This window comes from Pecten maximus, chromosome 1, assembly GCF_902652985.1.
Source record: "Pecten maximus chromosome 1, xPecMax1.1, whole genome shotgun sequence".
Classification (NCBI taxonomy): Eukaryota; Metazoa; Mollusca; class Bivalvia; order Pectinida; family Pectinidae; genus Pecten; species Pecten maximus.
In genome coordinates, this window is record NC_047015.1 from 39182073 (window position 1) to 39197156 (window position 15084).

The 15084-nt window shown below is 36.8% G+C and overlaps 1 long non-coding RNA gene across 1 annotated transcript; it reads right to left on the reverse strand.

Moving 5' to 3' along the window:
* On the reverse strand, positions 1 to 4095 carry LOC117333521. The gene is made up of 2 exons (XR_004533922.1): positions 3552 to 4095; positions 1 to 3500 (listed from the first exon to the last, which is right to left on the reverse strand). It is a non-coding gene; the product is annotated as an uncharacterized LOC117333521 (long non-coding RNA).
* Positions 4096 to 15084: the final 10989 nt, after the last annotated feature.

Below are 15084 nucleotides of genomic sequence, written 5' to 3' on the forward strand. Positions count from 1 at the left end.
TGGAAATGTAAATATTTTTATTTGCAACATAAAATTGATTACAAAACAAGTTGTAAGATCACAGATCATTATCATAAAGAAATAACAGACACTCAGAGACAGATGAACTACTACTAGCCGGTACAATGGAATATTAGTAGTATGGCAACTTAACGATATGAACACTGCTATCCCTTTGATTGCATATAAAAACAAAACTCAAAAAAAGAATTAACCACTGGACAAACCCAGACCATTTGACAAATGACACAGACACATGAAAAAAGGATTTCATATACAGTGGAATAGGATACACATTTAATTCTGTGATTAATTCCTCCAATGTGCACCAAACTAACTCCCAAGAATCACCCCAAGGGACGCCCCTCGCTCTTACAGCCCCTGTCCTGCAGACAATTGGCTCCCCTGTTGGGAATGGAAATTTACAAATCCTCAACTTATTATTATTATCTCCTAGGTACTTGACTCAACATCATAAACCTGACTTTACCGACCACTGACTTTAAAGACGTTCTGTATCATCCGACCATATCCAACAGAACAGCAACATGAATCATCTCCACTGTCATTGTTAACACGGACTTTTCTGATGCACTCTCATATCCGACACAATGATTCAGTCCTACAGTGTCTTGGTAAAGTCACTTTTCACAGTATTTTAATTTATGCACTCCTTTGGGCAGCTTGCAGAACTATCACCTAGTACACTGTACTTGGAATAATATCAATGATCAGACAAATGATTTAAACATCATTCTTAATTCAAGCAACAAATACATAAATAATAGACATTCCAGCTTACATATTCTCAGAATATGGCCAAAAATAACATACATTGTAATAAGTGAATTTTGAAAACTGAATAAAACTTAACAATCACATGACCTAGGATATTGAATAACATATTTTAGTTGAAAATTAGATCAGAATATTAAGATAAGTATTGAACTGACTTGAAATTATAGGCATACAAAGGCAAATGTCATACCTCTACTGAATATGATGTTTGCCTGCAAAGTTCTGTCATTTATAACATCTATAAATACCATAGGAAGACAATGCTTACTTCATACTGGGACACAAATTATTCTGAAAAACAAAAAATGTCTATGTTTTAAAACATTAAGAACACCAAATTTAAAAGGAGCTTTACCAGTCAAACTAGATTAATGACACATTTATGAGAGCCGGGGAATGTGTCTGTGTATATACCTGAACTGAACTAACCAAAGTCATACACTGACATAGAATTACTTCTAATATGCTGCAAATATACAAATTACACTATGACCTTAACAATAGTAACTTTTTAAATTTCTATTGCACATCTGTATATCACAGAGTATCATCATGCATATGATATTTTTGATCATTTTGCCCTCTGTAAGGGCCTTATATGATGTACTTTAAAGTATATTCCTAGTTACATTTTTAGTAACAGCCACCTTGATCTTGACCTTGCGGATATTTTAAAATCCATAATGTGCTTCAACATTTCACATTGTTTAAACCTCTGTACAGGGCCTTAAATGATACTTTTTCACAGTTCATTTTGGGCTGTATTTTTAGCAACCTTGACCTTTTGCACATCTGCACATCACAGTGTAACACCATGTTAAGTTTCATTGAAAAAAAGCATGAAAAACAATTAAGTTGAAAGTCTGGATGGCCAGTCAGACTCACAGATTACTGGTAAACCTTAAGAACACTCTGCCATAAAAGCCAACACAACACATAACTGATACATTTGTGACAATATGGAGCTAATACCCGTGAACACTTGATTTCTATCTAAATTAAGCATGACCTTGACTTTTAACCTTCAAAACTGAAAAGCAATTGGAAGCAAGCTCTTTGAGAAAGAAGCATTGTATGAAGTATCAGTTTGATTTGCAAAAGCAATCTCAGATTATGGCATGAACACTGATTTTCTATATTTTGCAACAGTGAATTTGACCTTTGACACAGAAAATCAATCCCAAGCAAGCACTTTTGATAAGGAAGCACTGTATGAAGTTTGAGTTTGATCAGGCTGAAGAAAACTCAGTGATCTTGACTTTAGACCTTTCAAACTTTAGACCATTCTAAGCAAACACTAAGTATTGCATGGAAGGTGATTTGTTTATTTGAAGCTAGTAACAGTAATTTGACCTTTGAATTTTGATGCTGAAAAGCAATTCTAAGCAAGCTCTTTCAATAAGGAAGCACTGTATGAATTTTGGTTTTATCGGCCCATGGAAAGTCAAGTTATTGCACCGAAATAAAAATGCTGACAGACAGACTGACAGAAAGACCGAGAGACAGACAGACGGACGGACGGACGGACACAGTGATTATTATAGAGCATCAACACTTTCACGTGGGACCCTAATTAGAATGTAAAGATGTTGCTTTTGAATGACTTGAAGTTATGATCATTCAAAGGCAAATATCACATGATAATAAATGTGTAGCTTCACAGGGAGATAGCCAAAGCATCAGTTATATAGATGTAAAATACTTATAAAAATATATACATCTCTAGCAAAATAAACACAAATCAACTTTTTTTTTTTATGTGCAACTAGAATTTTTCAGAATATTAATATTTTATATGTATATAGTATTAGTAAGCAATTCTCAAAAGTTATTGATAAATATCTCATGATATAATCACAATCAATATTCACATAATCCAAAAATACAAATTATGTCACTCATTTCTCTACATTCCCTATTTCACAGTTGTGTAGTTTTTTTTAAAAACCAAGTCTAGACAACATTCACAAAAATACAAATATTTTCCTGTCTACTGCGTTTTTCAGAGTGAAACAATGGACAAAAGTACCCTATTCCTTTCTGAGTTATACACATAATACAGCAAACAAGCAACAAAATTCTGTATCATATATGGATCTATAAACGTATTAAAAATATATCATAAACAGCCATACTTATACATCAGCATAGCAGCATACACTTATGTTAGACCAGTGTAAACATAACAATCTAGAATTATCTTACAAAAAGAAATATTAATACCGGTATATGACTTCATCTTTATCCAACAGTCTTCAGCAGTTTTTTCATTAACGGATGCATCAGCCTCAGAGCACTTTTTTTCTTTAATTAATGCCGTGGCCTTAGATGACTTTCTCTTTAACTAATTTAATGCCTCGGCCTTAGAGAACTTTCTCTTAAACTTATGCCTTGGCCTTAGAGCACTTTCTCTTTAACTAATGCCTTGGCCTTAGTTGACTTTCTCTTTAACTAATGCCTTGGCCTTAGAGCACTTTCTCTTTAACTAATGCCTTGGACTTAGAGCACTTTCTCATTAACTAATGCCTTGGCCTTAGTTGACTTTCTCTTTAGATAATGCCTCGGCCTTAGATGACTTTCTCTTTAGATAATGCCTCGGCCTTAGACAATGCTTCTTTAACTAAATTGGCAGTCTGAGTTGATTCAATGATATGCCCTTTGATATCTTCCCTGAACAAACTGCAGTAAATCAGGATGAATACCTTCCCTTTGATATCTTCCCTGAACAAACTGCAGTAAATCAGGATGAATACCTTCCAAGTCCTTCATCACAAAGCTACAATAAAACATGAACCTGGATGCACCTTGCTCTGTTATATACAGTAACAATGATGTGTTTTAGTAAATATGTGTTCAGTGTTAATAAATTTGCAATTTCTAGTAGACTTGACCTTGTTGCAATATTCTAAAAGACCATTCTATGATTAGATACTTTCCCTACACTTAACATATACACACAGTTATAAGTTCCCAATTTGTTTTTACACAATACCAATACAATTTAAATAGCTACACAACACCAACACACCTGAGATTCATTAAATATTTATGTCAATAAAATCAAAAGTCCCCAACATTTGAGTTTAAACTCAAGGAATTCCCATGATCAAAAAAGTACACCTTGTAAAATAATACCATATAATTACACTGAAGGTACTTTGAACAATCAAAACCCTTTCATCATGAAAACAGACAGTACATGTTTACATGTTACAATGTGACTATAGACCCAGTGTTTGTGTAACTGTGTGACTGTAGACCCAGTGTTTGTGTTACCATGTGACTATAGACCCACTGTTTGTGTTACCATGTGACTATACCCAGTGTTTGTGTTACTATGTAACTATAGACCCAGTGTTTGTGTTACCATGTGACTGTAAACCCAGTGTTTGTGTTACCATGTGACTATAGACCCAGTGTTTGTGTTACTATGTAACTATAGACCCAGTGTTTGTGTTACCATGTGACTGTAAACCCAGTGTTTGTGTTACCATGTGACTATAGACCCAGTGTTTGTGTTACTATGTGACTATAGACCCAGTGTTTGTGTTACTATGTAACTATAGACCCAGTGTTTGTGTTACCATGTGACTATAGACCCAGCGTTTGTGTTACCATGTGACTATAGACCCAGTGTTTGTGTTACTATGTGACTATAGACCCAGTGTTTGTGTTACTATGTGACTATAGACCCAGTGTTTGTTTTACCATGTGACTACAGACCCAGTGTTTGTGTTACTATGTGACTATAGACCCAGTGTTTGTGTTACTATGTGACTATAGACCCAGCGTTTGTGTTACCATGTGACTATAGACAGTGTTTGTGTTACCATGTGACTATAGACCCAGCGTTTGTGTTACCATGTGACTATAGACAGTGTTTGTGTTACTATGTGACTATAGACCCAGCGTTTGTGTTACCATGTGACTATAGACCCAGTGTTTGTGTAACTGTGTGACTGTAAACCCAGTGTTTGTGTTTCCATGTGACTATAGACCCAGTGTTTGTGTTACCATGTGACTATAGACCCAGTGTTTGTGTTATTATGTGACTATAGACCCAGTGTTTGTGTTACTATGTGACTGTAGACCCAGTGTTTGTGTTACTATGTGACTATAGACCCAGTGTTTGTGTTACTATGTGACTATAGACCCAGTGTTTGTGTTACTATGTGACTATAGACCCAGTGTTTGTGTTACTATGTGACTATAGACCCAGTGTTTGTGTTACCATGTGACTATAGACAGTGTTTGTGTTACTTTGTGACTATAGACCCAGTGTTTGTGTTACCATGTGACTGTAGACCCAGTGTTTGTGTTACCATGTGACTATAGACCCAGTGTTTGTGTTACCATGTGACTATAGACCCAGTGTTTGTGTTACTATGTGACTGTAGACAGTGTTTGTGTTACCATGTAACTATAGACAGTGTTTGTGTTACTATGTGACTGTAGACCCACTGTTTGTGTTACCATGTGACTGTAGACCCAGTGTTTGTGTTACCATGTGACTGTAGACCCAGTGTTTGTGTTACCATGTGACTACAGACCCAGTGTTTGTGTTACCATGTGACTGTAGACCCAGTGTTTGTGTTACCATGTGACTATAGACCCAGTGTTTGTGTTACTGTGTGACTGTAAACCCAGTGTTTGTGTTACTATGTGACTACAGACCCAGTGTTTGTGTTACTATGTGACTGTAGACCCAGTGTTTGTGTTACTATGTGACTACAGACCAAGTGTTTGTGTTACCATGTAACTATAGACAGTGTTTGTGTTACTATGTGACTATAGACCCAGTGTTTGTGTTACTATGTGACTATAGACAGTGTTTGTGTTACTATGTAACTATAGACCCAGTGTTTGTGTTACCATGTGACTGTAGATCCAGTGTTTGTGTTACTATGTGACTGTAAACCCAGTGTTTGTGTTACTATGTGACTGTAAACCCAGTGTTTGTGTTACTATGTGACTATAGACAGTGTTTGTGTTACTATGTGACTGTAAACCCAGTGTTTGTGTTACTATGTGACTGTAAACCCAGTGTTTGTGTTACCATGTGACTGTAGACCCAGTGTTTGTGTTACTATGTAACTATAGACCCAGTGTTTGTGTAACTGTGTGACTGTAAACCCAGTGTTTGTGTTACTATGTGACTATAGACCCAGTGTTTGTGTTACTATGTGACTATAGACCCACTGTTTGTGTTACCATGTGACTGTAGACCCAGTGTTTGTGTTACTATGTGACTATAGACCCAGTGTTTGTGTTACCATGTGACTTTAGACCCAGTGTTTGTGTTACAATGTGACTATAGACCTAGTGTTTGTGTTACCATGTGACTATAGACCCAGTGTTTGTGTTACCATGTGACTGTAGACCCAGTGTTTGTGTTACTATGTGACTATAGACCCAGCGTTTGTGTTACTATGTGACTATAGACCCAGTGTTTGTGTTACTATGTGACTATAGACCCACTGTTTGTGTTACCATGTGACTGTAGACCCAGTGTTTGTGTTACTATGTGACTATAGACCCAGTGTTTGTGTTACCATGTGACTATAGACCCACTGTTTGTGTTACCATGTGACTGTAGACCCAGTGTTTGTGTTACTATGTGACTATAGACCCAGCGTTTGTGTTACCATGTGACTATAGACCCAGTGTTTGTGTTACTATGTGACTGTAGACAGTGTTTGTGTTACTATGTGACTACAGACCCAGCGTTTGTGTTACCATGTGACTATAGACCCAGTGTTTGTGTTACTATGTGACTGTAGACCCAGTGTTTGTGTTACCATGTGACTGTATAGACCTAGTGTTTGTTTTACCATGTGACTACAGACCCAGTGTTTGTGTTACCATGTGACTATAGACCCAGTGTTTGTGTAACTGTGTGACTGTAAACCCAGTGTTTGTGTTACTAAGTAACTATAGACAGTGTTTGTGTTATTACTGTATGCGTCTATAGACAGTGTTTGTGTTACCATGTGACTACAGACCCAGTGTTTGAGTTACCATGTGACTATAGACCCAGTGTTTGTGTTACTATGTGACTGTAGACAGTGTTTGTGTTACTATGTGACTATAGACAGTGTTTGTGTTACCATGTGACTATAGACAGTGTTTGTGTTACTATGTGACTGTAGACCCAGTGTTTGTGTTACTATGTGACTATAGACCCAGTGTTTGTGTTACTATGTGACTATAGACCCAGTGTTTGTGTTACTATGTGACTATAGACCCAGTGTTTGTGTTACCATGTGACTATAGACAGTGTTTGTGTTACTTTGTGACTATAGACCCAGTGTTTGTGTTACCATGTGACTATAGACAGTGTTTGTGTTACTATGTGACTATAGACCCAGTGTTTGTGTTACTATGTGACTATAGACAGTGATTGTGTTACTATGTAACTATAGACCCAGTGTTTGTGTTACCATGTGACTGTAGATCCAGTGTTTGTGTTACTATGTGACTGTAAACCCAGTGTTTGTGTTACTATGTGACTGTAAACCCAGTGTTTGTGTTACTATGTGACTATAGACAGTGTTTGTGTTACTATGTGACTGTAAACCCAGTGTTTGTGTTACTATGTGACTGTAAACCCAGTGTTTGTGTTACCATGTGACTGTAGACCCAGTGTTTGTGTTACTATGTGACTATAGACCCAGTGTTTGTGTAACTGTGTGACTGTAAACCCAGTGTTTGTGTTACTATGTGACTATAGACCCAGCGTTTGTGTTACTATGTGACTATAGACCCAGTGTTTGTGTTACTATGTGACTATAGACCCACTGTTTGTGTTACCATGTGACTGTAGACCCAGTGTTTGTGTTACTATGTGACTATAGACCCAGTGTTTGTGTTACCATGTGACTATAGACAGTGTTTGTGTTACTATGTGACTATAGACCCAGCGTTTGTGTTACCATGTGACTATAGACCCAGTGTTTGTGTTACCATGTGACTGTAGACAGTGTTTGTGTTACTATGTGACTACAGACCCAGCGTTTGTGTTACCATGTGACTATAGACCCAGTGTTTGTGTTACTATGTGACTGTAGACCCAGTGTTTGTGTTACCATGTGACTGTATAGACCTAGTGTTTGTTTTACCATGTGACTACAGACCCAGTGTTTGTGTTACCATGTGACTATAGACCCAGTGTTTGTGTAACTGTGTGACTGTAAACCCAGTGTTTGTGTTACTAAGTAACTATAGACAGTGTTTGTGTTATTACTGTATGCGTCTATAGACAGTGTTTGTGTTACCATGTGACTACAGACCCAGTGTTTGAGTTACCATGTGACTATAGACCCAGTGTTTGTGTTACTATGTGACTGTAGACAGTGTTTGTGTTACTATGTGACTATAGACAGTGTTTGTGTTACCATGTGACTATAGACAGTGTTTGTGTTACTATGTGACTGTAGACAGTGTTTGTGTTACCATGTGACTACAGACCCAGTGTTTGTGTTACCATGTGACTATAGACCCAGTGTTTGTGTTACTATGTGACTGTAGACAGTGTTTGTGTTACTATGTGACTATAGACAGTGTTTGTGTTACCATGTGACTATAGACAGTGTTTGTGTTACTATGTGACTGTAGACAGTGTTTGTGTTACCATGTGACTACAGACCCAGTGTTTGTGTTACCATGTGACTATAGACCCAGTGTTTGTGTTACTATGTGACTGTAGACCCAGTGTTTGTGTTACTATGTGACTATAGACCAAGCGTTTGTGTTACCATGTGACTATAGACCCAGCATTTGTGTTACCATGTGACTGCAGACCCAGTGTTTGTGTTACCATGTGACTGCAGACCCAGTGTTTGTGTTACCATGTGACTATAGACCCAGTGTTTGTGTTACTATGTGACTGTAGACCCAGTGTTTGTGTTACTATGTGACTATAGACCCAGTGTTTGTGTTACTATGTGACTATAGACCCAGTGTTTGTGTTACTATGTGACTATAGACCCAGTGTTTGTGTTACTATGTGACTATAGACCCAGTGTTTGTGTTACCATGTGACTATAGACCCAGTGTTTGTGTTACCATGTGACTATACCCAGTGTTTGTGTTACTATGTGACTATAGACCCAGTGTTTGTGTTACTATGTGACTATAGACCCAGTGTTTGTGTTACCATGTGACTATAGACCCAGCGTTTGTGTTACCATGTGACTATAGACCCAGCGTTTGTGTTACTATGTGACTATAGACCCAGTGTTTGTGTTACTATGTGACTATAGACCCACTGTTTGTGTTACCATGTGACTGTAGACCCAGTGTTTGTGTTACTATGTGACTATAGACCCAGTGTTTGTGTTACTATGTGACTACAGACCCAGCATTTGTGTTACTATGTGACTGTAGACCCAGTGTTTGTGTTACTATGTGACTACAGACCCAGCGTTTGTGTTACCATGTGACTGTAGACCCAGTGTTTGTGTTACCATGTGACTGTATAGACCTAGTGTTTGTGTTACCATGTGACTACAGACCCAGTGTTTGTGTTACTATGTGACTATAGACCCAGTGTTTGTGTAACTGTGTGACTGTAAACCCAGTGTTTGTGTTACTATGTGACTATAGACCCAATGTTTGTGTTACCATGTGACTATACCCAGTGTTTGTGTTACTATGTGACTATAGACCCAGTGTTTGTGTTACCATGTGACTATAGACCCAGTGTTTGTGTTACCATGTGACTATAGACCCAGTGTTTGTGTTACCATGTGACTATAGACCCAGTGTTTGTGTTACTATGTGACTGTAGACCCAGTATTTGTGTTACTATGTGACTACAGACCCAGTGTTTGTGTTACTATGTGACTATAGACCCAGTGTTTGTGTTACTATGTGACTATAGACAGTGTTTGTGTTACTATGTGACTATAGACAGTGTTTGTGTTACCATGTGACTATAGACAGTGTTTGTGTAACTATGTGACTATAGACCCACTGTTTGTATTATCATGTGACTGTAGACCCAGTGTTTGTGTTACCATGTGACTATAGACAATGTTTGTGTTACTATGTGACTGTAGACCCAGTGTTTTTGTTACTATGTAACTATAGACAGTGTTTGTGTTACTATGTGACTATAGACCCAGTGTTTGTGTTACAATGTAACTATAGACAGTGTTTGTGTTACTATGTAACTATAGACCCAGTGTTTGTGTTACTATGTGACTATAGACCCAGTGTTTGTGTTACTATGTGACTATAGACAGTGTTTGTGTTACTATGTGACTATAGACCCAGTGTTTGTGTTACTATGTGACTATAGACAGTGTTTGTGTTACTATGTGACTATAGACAGTGTTTGTGTTACTATGTGACTATAGACCCAGTGTTTGTGTTACTATGTGACTATAGACAGTGTTTGTGTTACTATGTGACTATAGACCCAGTGTTTGTGTTACTATGTGACTATAGACCCAGTGTTTGTGTTACCATGTGACTGTAGACCCAGTGTTTGTGTTACAATGTAACTATAGACAGTGTTTGTGTTACAATGTAACTATAGACAGTGTTTGTGTTACTATGTGACTATAGACCCACTGTTTGTGTTACTATGTGACTATAGACAGTGTTTGTGTTACAATGTAACTATAGACAGTGTTTGTGTTACAATGTGACTATAGACAGTGTTTGTGTTACAATGTAACTATAGACAGTGTTTGTGTTACTATGTGACTATAGACAGTGTTTGTGTTACAATGTAACTATAGACAGTGTTTGTGTTACTATGTAACTATAGACAGTGTTTGTGTTACAATGTAACTATAGACAGTGTTTGTGTTACTATGTGACTATAGACCCAGTGTTTGTGTTACAATGTAACTATAGACAGTGTTTGTGTTACAATGTAACTATAGACAGTGTTTGTGTTACAATGTAACTATAGACAGTGTTTGTGTTACAATGTAACTATAGACAGTGTTTGTGTTACTATGTAACTATAGACAGTGTTTGTGTTACAATGTAACTATAGACAGTGTTTGTGTTACAATGTAACTATAGACAGTGTTTGTGTTACAATGTAACTATAGACAGTGTTTGTGTTACAATGTAACTATAGACAGTGTTTGTGTTACTATGTGACTATAGACCCACTGTTTGTGTTACTATGTGACTATAGACAGTGTTTGTGTTACAATGTAACTATAGACAGTGTTTGTGTTACAATGTAACTATAGACAGTGTTTGTGTTACAATGTAACTATAGACAGTGTTTGTGTTACAATGTAACTATAGACAGTGTTTGTGTTACTATGTGACTATAGACCCAGTGTTTGTGTTACAATGTAACTATAGACAGTGTTTGTGTTACAATGTAACTATAGACAGTGTTTGTGTTACTATGTGACTATAGACAGTGTTTGTGTTACAATGTAACTATAGACAGTGTTTGTGTTACTATGTAACTATAGACAGTGTTTGTGTTACAATGTAACTATAGACAGTGTTTGTGTTACTATGTAACTATAGACAGTGTTTGTGTTACTATATGACTGTATAGACCCAGTGTTTGTGTTACCGTGTGACTGTATAGACCCAGTGTTTGTGTTACCGTGTGACTGTATAGACCTTGTGTTTGTGTTACCATGTGACTGTATAGACCTAGTGTTTGTGTAACTGTGTGACTATAGACAGTGTTTGTGTTACTATGTGACTATAGACAGTGTTTGTGTTACCATGTGACTATAGACAGTGTTTGTGTTACTTTGTGACTATAGACCCAGTGTTTGTGTTACTATGTGACTATAGACCCACTGTTTGTGTTACCATGTGACTATACCCAGTGTTTGTGTTACTATGTGACTATAGACCCAGTGTTTGTGTTACCATGTGACTGTATAGACCTAGTGTTTGTGTTACCATGTGACTGTAGATCCAGTGTTTGTGTTACCATGTGACTGTAGACCCAGTGTTTTTGTTACTATGTGACTATATACCCAGTGTTTGTGTTACTATGTGACTAGATATATAGTAACTGCCTACATAATTCAAAGAATAAAATTAAAAAGATTACACATACAAATATATCTTAATTTGTACACACTATACCACCAACATGTCTTGTCTTGGACTCTGCTTTCACTCACAATGTAAAGATAGAAAATATACATTTTCATTTCATCAATTTAAAACAAGTAGATTTATGACTAAAACAAGAGCTGTTGTAGAACAGCATAACTCATCTCACATAAGTTTGTCAATAAATAACAAATAATTCCCAAAACATGTAAAAAGCAGGTTTTTTCCGAAAATCTTTCAATTCAGCTCATCATGGATGTGATAGTCTATGACAGGAACCCTAATGTCAATATCCGTACCCTAGCACAGTTATAAAGTGCTGTGATAATGCCTTTCAACACTTGCACCAAAAACTTGAAGTTTTTGTTCACATAAAAATTAGAAGTCCAAAAGATGTCAAAAGACACGTTATTTCTCGGAGAATTTTTTAGTTTGGGAGGGGATAGTATAACCCTTCAGTGACCCTAATACCAAATATCAATGTGCCTTTCAACAATTGCACCAAAACTTTAATATTAAACAAGAGGCCCATGGGCCTTAACGGTCACCTGAGATTTGAAGTATTTCAGTTAATCTAATTGACCCTTTTGAGCCCACCCATCAGCCCCTAGGGGTCAGTCAGGGCCAACAGGTGTATACCATTAAGCTGTCATCCAATGCTGATAATGTTAACAAAGTTAGAATGAATTCCAATAGAAATCAAACAAATAATAGTCAAAAATGTGATTTCCCTATATAAACTATAGTAAAATTTATCACCTCCCCAGGGGCAAACTTGTGACCCTAGGGTCATGAAATTCATAACATTAGTAAAGCACCATAAGACCCTTCCACCTATGAAGAGTATTTGATTCTATCTTAATTGGGTCTTGAAAAGAAGATTTTTAAATTTCAGTCAATTTGACCCTTTTTAGCCCCGCCCATCAGCCCCTGGGGGTCAGTCAGGGCCAACATGTGTATACCATCAAACTGCAATCACAAGCTGATAATGTTAATCAAGTTAGAATGAATTCCAATAGAAATCTAACAAACAATAGTCAAAAATGTGATTTCCCTATATAAACTATAGTAAAGTTTACCCCCTCCCCAGGGGCAAACATGAGACCCCTGGGTCATGAAATTCACAATTTTGGTAAAGCACCTTAAGACCCTTCAGTTTATGAAGAGTGTTTGATAGCACCATATCTGAGAGTAGAGAAGAAGATTTTTGAAGCTTAGTCAATTTGACCCTTTTTAGCCCCGCCCATCAGCCCCTGGGGGTCAGTCAGGGCCAACATGTGTATAGCATCAATCTGTCATCCCATGATGATAATGTTAACCAAGTTTGAATGAATTCCAATAGAAATCCAACAAATTATAGTCAAAAATGTGATTTCCCTATATAAACTATAGTAAAGTTTACCCCCTCCCCAGGGGCAAACGTGAGACCCCTGTGTCATGAAATTCACAATTTTGGTAAAGTACCTTAAGACCCTTCCATCTATGAAGAGTGTTTGATTCCACCATATCTGAGAGTAGAGAAGAAGATTTTTGAAGTTTTAGTCAATTTGACCCTTTTTAGCCCCGCCCCTCAGGCCCCTTGGGGGTGGGGACCATATAATACACAATTTTGGTTGACCTTTAGCCATAAAAGCTTCCTGCCAAATTTCAACGAATTTGGTTTAGGGGTTTTGGAGAAGAAGTCGAAAATGTAAATTGTTTACGGACGCACGATGCACGACGCACGACGCACGACGACGGACAAAAGGCAATTAGAATAGGTCACTTGAGACTTTGTCTCAGGTGACCTAAAAACCAATGCCAATGCCGGGGTGACAACATTAGCTCTCCCTCTAGTTCGAAGGGCCAAGATTTGCGGGATGAAATGAACCTATTGCTTAAAAAAACAAAAACATTTACTTCATAGCACGCTCTGCCATCACATCCATTCAACTTGATCACGCAGTTATTTTGTTGAACCTTTTAGTTATACTGTTTATGTATTTATTTATTTACATATTTAATTGTAATATGCCCTCGGCGAGTTAATCATCAACCAAGGGGATCGTTTTCACAAACATAACAATGTTTTTTGTTGTTTATCTACTAAATTTGTGTAACTGTTCCATGTTCTATGTCTATGGAGATTGCCTGTTCGACAATTTACTTGTCTGTACTGTCATTATTATACATGATCAATTAAATATACTAGTATATACAAAGCTGATAACTTAAACATTTTCTATATATATATATAGATATGATCATTTGATATGCGTACACAATTTTGTAGAGTTCAGTTGAACAGATTTAAAAGATCATTTAAACAGGTTTAAAAATGCAGTACAGAAATCTCAGTGGATGGACGGGGTCCAAATTACTATTCCCACATTAGTATTTCAAAGGAGATCATTACCTAGACTGTAGACTACACAACACAACAGTTGACTCCTTAGTTCCCTATAAAGGAAGCAATAAATTGTTACTATGACCATTGTTACTTCGGACACCTAGTTATAAAGTTAACTCAGAGCCAGATAGAGGAAATTGTAATTAATCATTTCAATTTTTATAGACTTGATATATATATCTTGCCGAGACAATGTTCAAATATTATGCTTGACAGGCATGACCCTTATTTGTAGAATGAAGAAGACTTAACGAGTGAAACAGAGCAATACCTTTGCAAGTGTTAGTTACTTGTAGATAAGAGGAAAGCCAATATTAGTTGATACATTGTGTCACAAAATCAGCATGATAGAAAATGTAACAAGATTATATACATTGTATATCACACCCCAATATTGATACCGACATAATATTTGATAACACTTTTAACATTGATATATGATATAAGAATTACTTGTTTTTGACCAATCAAAATGGTGGTTTTTGTTCAATGCATTGAAATCTGCTGATTTTTCAGCCAGAATTAATAGCTTTTTAGCTGCAGTTCTGCAATATACATTACAGGTTTTACTCATTCTAAAAGTTTTGAAATTGCCTTGATAAGTCCATTCAAAATGGTGCCATCTTGTTGCAAAGTGTAATGTCATAAAGCTAAGGTACATCACCGATTATGCAACGATTCACTCATGTGTTCTTGTTTTTTTGGTTTTAAAAATGAAATAGAAATTTTAATGATTTCCTGTGGAATATAATATAAGTGGTCAGATGGCACAGTGGTAGCGCGCACTCTTGTCTTTTACCTAGCCAGCCGGGGTTTGATTATCTGATGATAATAACGTAAAA